The sequence below is a fragment of the Hydra viridissima genome, unplaced genomic scaffold, assembly GCF_058129835.1.
Source record: "Hydra viridissima isolate aposymbiotic clone 2 unplaced genomic scaffold, HvirCarnegie_v1 scaffold_12, whole genome shotgun sequence".
Taxonomy (NCBI): Eukaryota; Metazoa; Cnidaria; class Hydrozoa; order Anthoathecata; family Hydridae; genus Hydra; species Hydra viridissima.
In genome coordinates this window covers 12,855,790-12,862,165 of record NW_028324311.1, presented here as the reverse complement: position 1 = coordinate 12,862,165, position 6,376 = coordinate 12,855,790, and the positions used below count along the sequence as shown (strand labels likewise).

The 6,376-nt window shown below is 33.0% G+C and overlaps 1 long non-coding RNA gene across 1 annotated transcript; it reads right to left on the bottom strand.

The window, feature by feature from the left end:
* Positions 1–9: 9 nt before the first annotated feature.
* On the bottom strand, positions 10–2,223 carry LOC149881351 (uncharacterized). The gene is made up of 3 exons (XR_016445843.1): positions 2,110–2,223; positions 709–1,949; positions 10–626 (listed from the first exon to the last, which is right to left on the bottom strand). It is a non-coding gene; the product is annotated as an uncharacterized LOC149881351 (long non-coding RNA).
* Positions 2,224–6,376: the final 4,153 nt, after the last annotated feature.

Below are 6,376 nucleotides of genomic sequence, written 5' to 3'. Positions count from 1 at the left end.
TAAAAAATAGTTTTAAAAAAATATTTTTTTTGTACACACTTTAATTTTTACAAATATATAAACATGTTAGAAACCAATACAAAACTTTTTCTGTTTATCTTCAAAGCTTTTTCTATAGCTTTTCTTTTGCTCATACAATCCTGGTTTATTGCAGGTGCAAAGAGAAGCTCCATCATCCCCCGCAAAAAGAAAATATGCTCATACTATTTTAGGCACCAATAACCTTTAGGCTGGGGTGGGTCAAATAAGCTCGGGCGCTTTTGATTTGCTAAGATTTTGTGCTTGAGCTTGAGTGCTAAGATTTTTTATAAGTAATAAAAAGTTAAAAGATTCATATAAGTAAAAGTAGAAAAACTTTTAAGTTTTACCGCTCAAAAAAATTGTAAAAAAACATAGACAAAGTGTCCTGGCGTGAGATCCTCAAACTGAAAGGTTTGAGTAGCAATAGCAGGTTTTTCAAGAATACTTTGTAATTCCTTTATTTGTTTCCACTGATATGGCTGCACTACAAAACTCCCTTTTGGATATTTTCCTTCTAGCTCTTCAACAACATCACGTAATTCTAAGAGACGCTTAAGCATTTTAAATGTACTCGACCATCTAACTACATTGTCTATAACTGCCACCTATATTATAGAACATATTTTATTCTTGAAATATAACAAATAAACATATTTATTAGTTTGTATAAAAAATTTATAAAATTACTTTAAAAGGATTTGTATTTTTGCAAAATTCCATAGCAATTGGAGCGCGACAAGCTTTTGCAACTTAACGAGTACGCTCAAGTATTACTTTGATTTCCGATTCTTTCATTGCATCGGTGACAGCAAGTTGAAGGGTGTGTGCACCACAACGTTGAAGATAAACAGTGTTCATATTTTTGGAGGTTTCGTCAAAGTAACCATCATGCTGCTATTCACAGAATTCAGAACCCTCAGTTTCACTACTTGCATCTTCAATAGTCTATTCTTCTGTAATATCATCTCCGCCTTCATCATGATCTTCACTAGGTAGTGTTTCTATAATCTTGTTTATCTCAATTGTCTTGCCAAAATCATTCACCATTTTAATCATGTTAGACCCATCGTCAGTACTAATTCCAAGGATTTGTTCTTTTCGGATGCCAAACTTATCAAGTACGTTTTCAAGTGCATTTTGAATATCTTCAGCTTTGTGTCTGACATGTATGTCGATGACTGCTAATGTTTTGATTAATATTTTGCCGCTAGAGAAAAATTGAGTATTAACTCCAAGAAAGCTTCGCCGATGTCTTGATGCTCCATCAACTTTTAGGAAAATTAGTTTTCCATTCAAATCGCTTCTCAAATCAGAACGCTTTTTTTCAGCTTAAGTCTGAATTTCCTGACGCATATTTTCACGACTGATCTGTATGCCAAATTTTTTTGCCAAATCTCGGCTCAAAATTTCTATTCCATCTCCGCTAAAAATGTTAAACGAAGCTCCATTTTGAAGAACTCACATATTTAAAGCTTTTTTGAAATCTTCTTTCGATATTGTTATATTAACTTTGTTAAAAAAATTGTCAAGTATCTTTTGTTTTTTTTGTCCACCAAAAGATAGAGAATCTCCATTTCTTGACAAAGTAACTTCGGATACATTTATATTCCTTTTTTGTGCAGCTTTTTTCTTTTCTTGCTCCTGAACAATTTTATGATGAAGTTTTCCGTGGCTCTTCTTAATGTGACGTTTCATATTTGAGGTTGGTTTTTTTACTCGTTTTCCATCCATTAACATTTTAACTTGCGCGCCACAAATTTTTTTAGTTTGATTCTCCTCAACAAGAATCTGGCAAATATATGTTTTTTCCTTTTCACTGAAGGAAAAGCATTTCAATTCATCCTCGAACATATCTTCGTTTACAACCGCGGTGTTTTTAGTCACATCAGTCATGTTAAATGTATATCAACAACTTTTTAAACAAAATGCTAAAATGGAAAAATTAAACTTGAAAAATATATTCCTAATTAGGATTTATTCAGACCAACAACAAGATAAATCTGTAATTAAACTAATTGAACCTTCTAAATAAAAAGTTTTTAATTAATGTTGCTTTATTAGGTTTTAAAATAAGTTACCTTAACTCACCAGAAATGAGGATTATTTAAACAAAATATCGCGGAACATAATCTGATTAAAACTTTTAATTTATTAATTCTTCATTTAAATTGCAATATATAAATTTATGTTTACATGTATTTTAATAATAACAGTGTAAAGGTTTCGCGCTAGTTTTTTTTTTTTTACGAGTTTCAACTTTTTTAATTGGTTGCTGTTTTTTTAAATTACTTATAGAACGTGCATACATAAGAAAGAGTATACCAACGAGCATTTTTAAACAAAATATCAACGATATTTTGTTTAAATAATCCTCATTTCTGGTGAGTTAAGATAACTTATTTTAAAACCTAATAAAGCAACATATTATAATAATTTAAAATATGTTGCTTTATTAGGTTTTAAAATAAGTTATCGATATTATAATAATTTAACATTTATAATATTCAACAAGTTCGTTCAACAATGAGTGAATAATATTTGTCTTAAAATTCCATTAAAAATACAAGAGAGCCGTGAGCCGCGAGATTTTTTCGGCTCCGGGTTCGGCTCCGGCTCCACCAAAAAACAACGGCACCACGGTTCCCCGGCTCCGGCTCGGCTCCACAAGCCTGGTTTCTGCTTCACAATATTAAGAGATGTATAAATCGGTGTAATCTGAGAATCTGTCAGAATAATTTCTAAACCTGCTGCATTTTTTCTAGATCTTCATTTCCGACATTTTGAAATCAAAATGATCTTTTATGTTTAATGATTGTTTAACGTTATGTAAAACTAAATTGAAAAAAGATGTTGAATGTTTTTAACGGATCATAAATTGTGCCTAAAACAATTCATTCTCCAAACTGCCCAGAAATGAGAGTCATTGAAAAAGTCAGTACTTTTCAATAACTCTTACTTCTGGGCAGTTTGGAGGATTTTTGGGCTTTTTGGATAATGATTAACCATGTGGATAATCATAAAACGAAAAATGAAAAAAAATGAAAAACACTTTGCAGTAACATCAACGATTTGAAAATTTCTTGGAAAAAAACATCAAATAGTTATGATTATAATGCTGTGCGCAAGCCTATGAGGACCACCAAAACATAGGATTAAAACTTTATTAGATGTTCGCAGTTAATTAAATTAATTCCTTTGAAACATTTTATCTTCGATGTTGATGCATAGGGATTATTATATAGTTTCAAATAAAAATTGAGGATTACTTTTTTTAGGAAGTTTTCTACTTTCACATTTTTTTGTTTACACGCTTTACTCGTCTTCGAAACTTAGCCCAACGCCTTAGAGGTAAAAAAGACCTAAACTTGGTCAAATTAGTACATGTAGTATAACAATAAGGCGCAAACTGGGGGTCGCCTAATTCAAGGCCATAGAGACTATGGCCTTGTATACTTTATTCTCAAATATATTTCTTTGAGTTTGACGACCTCAAAAATTTATTCACGACCACTTCGAAGTTAACGACTCTTAGTTATACGCATCACTGTAGTATAGTTTGACAAAGGGTACACTGAAAGACAAAGAGCGCCACTTACTCTTTTCTTTATTTAGATTTTTTAAAGAAAAAGTCGTTTCAATGTGGATAAATCACTAACAACGAATTTTCTCCTAAACCTCTTTCGAGAGAGAGAGTTGTTTTTTGAAGATGACTTTCCTGACTTCCCGACCTCTTTTAACCATTCAAAAAAGATTTTTTACATAAAGGATTTAAAAAAAACAGCAGTGTAAGATTTTTATGACAAGAAAAAAAAAAAAAAAAAAAAAAAAAATTCAAATTGAAGGAAATTCGAAAAAATTAACAATCAAAATATCGTCTCAAAAAAGGGACAATTTTTAACAAATCACAATGAGAGACTGCTGCTATTGATGCATAGTTGTTGTCATAGCAATTAATATAATACTAAACTACATCAAATTCTAACACCAGAAATCGAAAAATCGAAATAAAGTTAGTGTTCTTGAATTAAACTTAAATTCTCATGACTCATTCCATTTGTGAAGAGAAAAATGTTGAAATATGTTAAAAAAAAAAGCTGTGCAAAATGGCTAACAACAGGGTTGAACCTTCAGCATCGGAAACTAATGCTTCTCAGTTTTCGGAGGATAAAGTGTCCTATTTATCTTTTGAAGCCTTTTCTACCCGAGTTGGGAGTGAGCAACCTAGTTGCTCAACTCAAATCATAGACACTTTGGGGGTAAATACCAAGATGAAGATGTGTAGTCCAGACGTCGTCAAAAAAAGCTGTGCAAATTAGCTAGCAACAGGGTTGAACCTTCAGCATCGGAAACTAATGCTTCTCAGTTTTCGGAGGATAAAGTGTCCTATTTATCTTTTGAAGCCTTTTCTACCCGAGTTGGGAGTGAGCAACCTAGTTGCTCAACTCAAATCATAGACACTTTGGGGGTAAATACCAAGATGAAGATGTGTAGTCCAGACGTCATCAAGAAAAGCTGTGCAAATTAGCTATCAACAGGGTTGAACCTTCAGCATCGGAAACTAATGATTTTCAGTTTTCGGAGGATAAAGTGTCCTATCTTTCTTTTGCAACCTTTTCTACGCAAGTTGCGAGTGAGCAACCTAGTTGCTCCACTCAAATCGTAGACACTTTGGGGGTAAATACCAAGATGAAGATGTGTAATACGGACGTCGTCGTGAAAAAACAACAAGTCAAAGAACCTAAGTGAGTTGAATCTATAAAACTAGTTCATTTCAATTTTTCATTACTGAGCTCATATAAATGTAACAAATCTGCAGATTCTGAATACTTGAGCAACGAAGGTATTTTTGGTAAATTTTCTACTTTAACAAATGTTTCTGAACACTCAGATGCACTTGGAAAGTAAAAGTTTGTAAATTAAAGAAATAGTTGGCGAGTGTGAAGAATCGTCACAAAGTAACTGACGTAAACATCTTGGGACTGCCCAAAGACCGTTGAGTGTCTTTTAGCTTGACTCTCAAGACCAAACTCTTTTGTTCAAGGTGAAAATACTTTTTTTTATCTACATACCAAACTCTTAGTTAATTCTGTGCTGATTATTCTTTTGAGAATACAGTAGCTCCATATTTCCGTATTGCGTGTCGATGAAAATCTTGTCATAGGAAATAACGATAATAAAATGCTGACCTCACATGCTTTGACACTAATGATAAATCAACGATACATCGTGCCAAAAAAAATACCACAACAAATGACCAGCTTTTTCATTAATGTTAAGAGAAAAAGTACCAAGCAGAAACTTTTAAGCATATCACTGTTTTTTAATGTTAGTGAGTTTCAACTCCTCAACGAAGTTACAAAAAAAAAAAAAAAAGACAGCAAAAAGATGTCAATCGATGTTAAGGGAAAACGTTCGAAAGCACACAGAAACGTCAACTAATTTGAACAACTTTTGGTTGATTTCTTTTATCTTTCTTTGGTAACCGTCTAAGCTGTAATTTAGACCTGTAATTTTTATCTTTTCTTTTGTAGGATCGATTGCAAAATTCTTATAAAACACTAGAAGTGAACAGTAGAACGTGATTTTCTTTTATGAAGTTTGTCGTCATCGCGTATCAAACACCACATATAGTCACCCATCATAGCTGCATCCCATTTGCCGTGGTATCTTTTCTCCATTGCAAGAATATCCTTATGAAAATGTTCTCCGTGCTCTTCAATTACATCACCCAAATTTGGTCTGAAAAATTCCAAGTGTGTATGCAGGTAACGCAGCTTTATTGACATTCTACTTTTCATATTTGCATATCGTTCAATTAAGTTTTGCGCTAGTTTTTGTAGTTATCACTCTTTTTGTTGCCTAAAGACTATGAACAACATGTCTAAACCCAATCCATACTTCTTTTTCAACAGCAGACATTTTGACCTCCAGCTCATTACATGCCAACATAACTTTAACCTGTGGACCAACGAATATACCTGCTGAAATTTTTGCATCTGATACCTTCGGAAACAGGACTGGTAGAAAGATCTTCTCAAAAGGTATCAGGGATTGATTTTTAACACTGTGCAAACCAGGCTGTAAATGTTCTCTTACAGGCCACTCTTATAAAGTGCTGGTCATCAGCCCTGCTATCCCATAAAAAGAGAAAACATGAATACTTTGTGTATCCTCCTTGTAGACCGAGAAGAAATGCTAGCATCTTAAAGTCTCCACATATATCCCACTTGTAACTATCGCAGTTAATTTTTTGAAGCAACAACTTCACGTTCTTGAAGTCTTCCTTTAGATGAACGGAATGAGCTACTAGAATCGAAGGAAGTTAATTTCCATTCTGGAGCAAAACTGCCTTCAA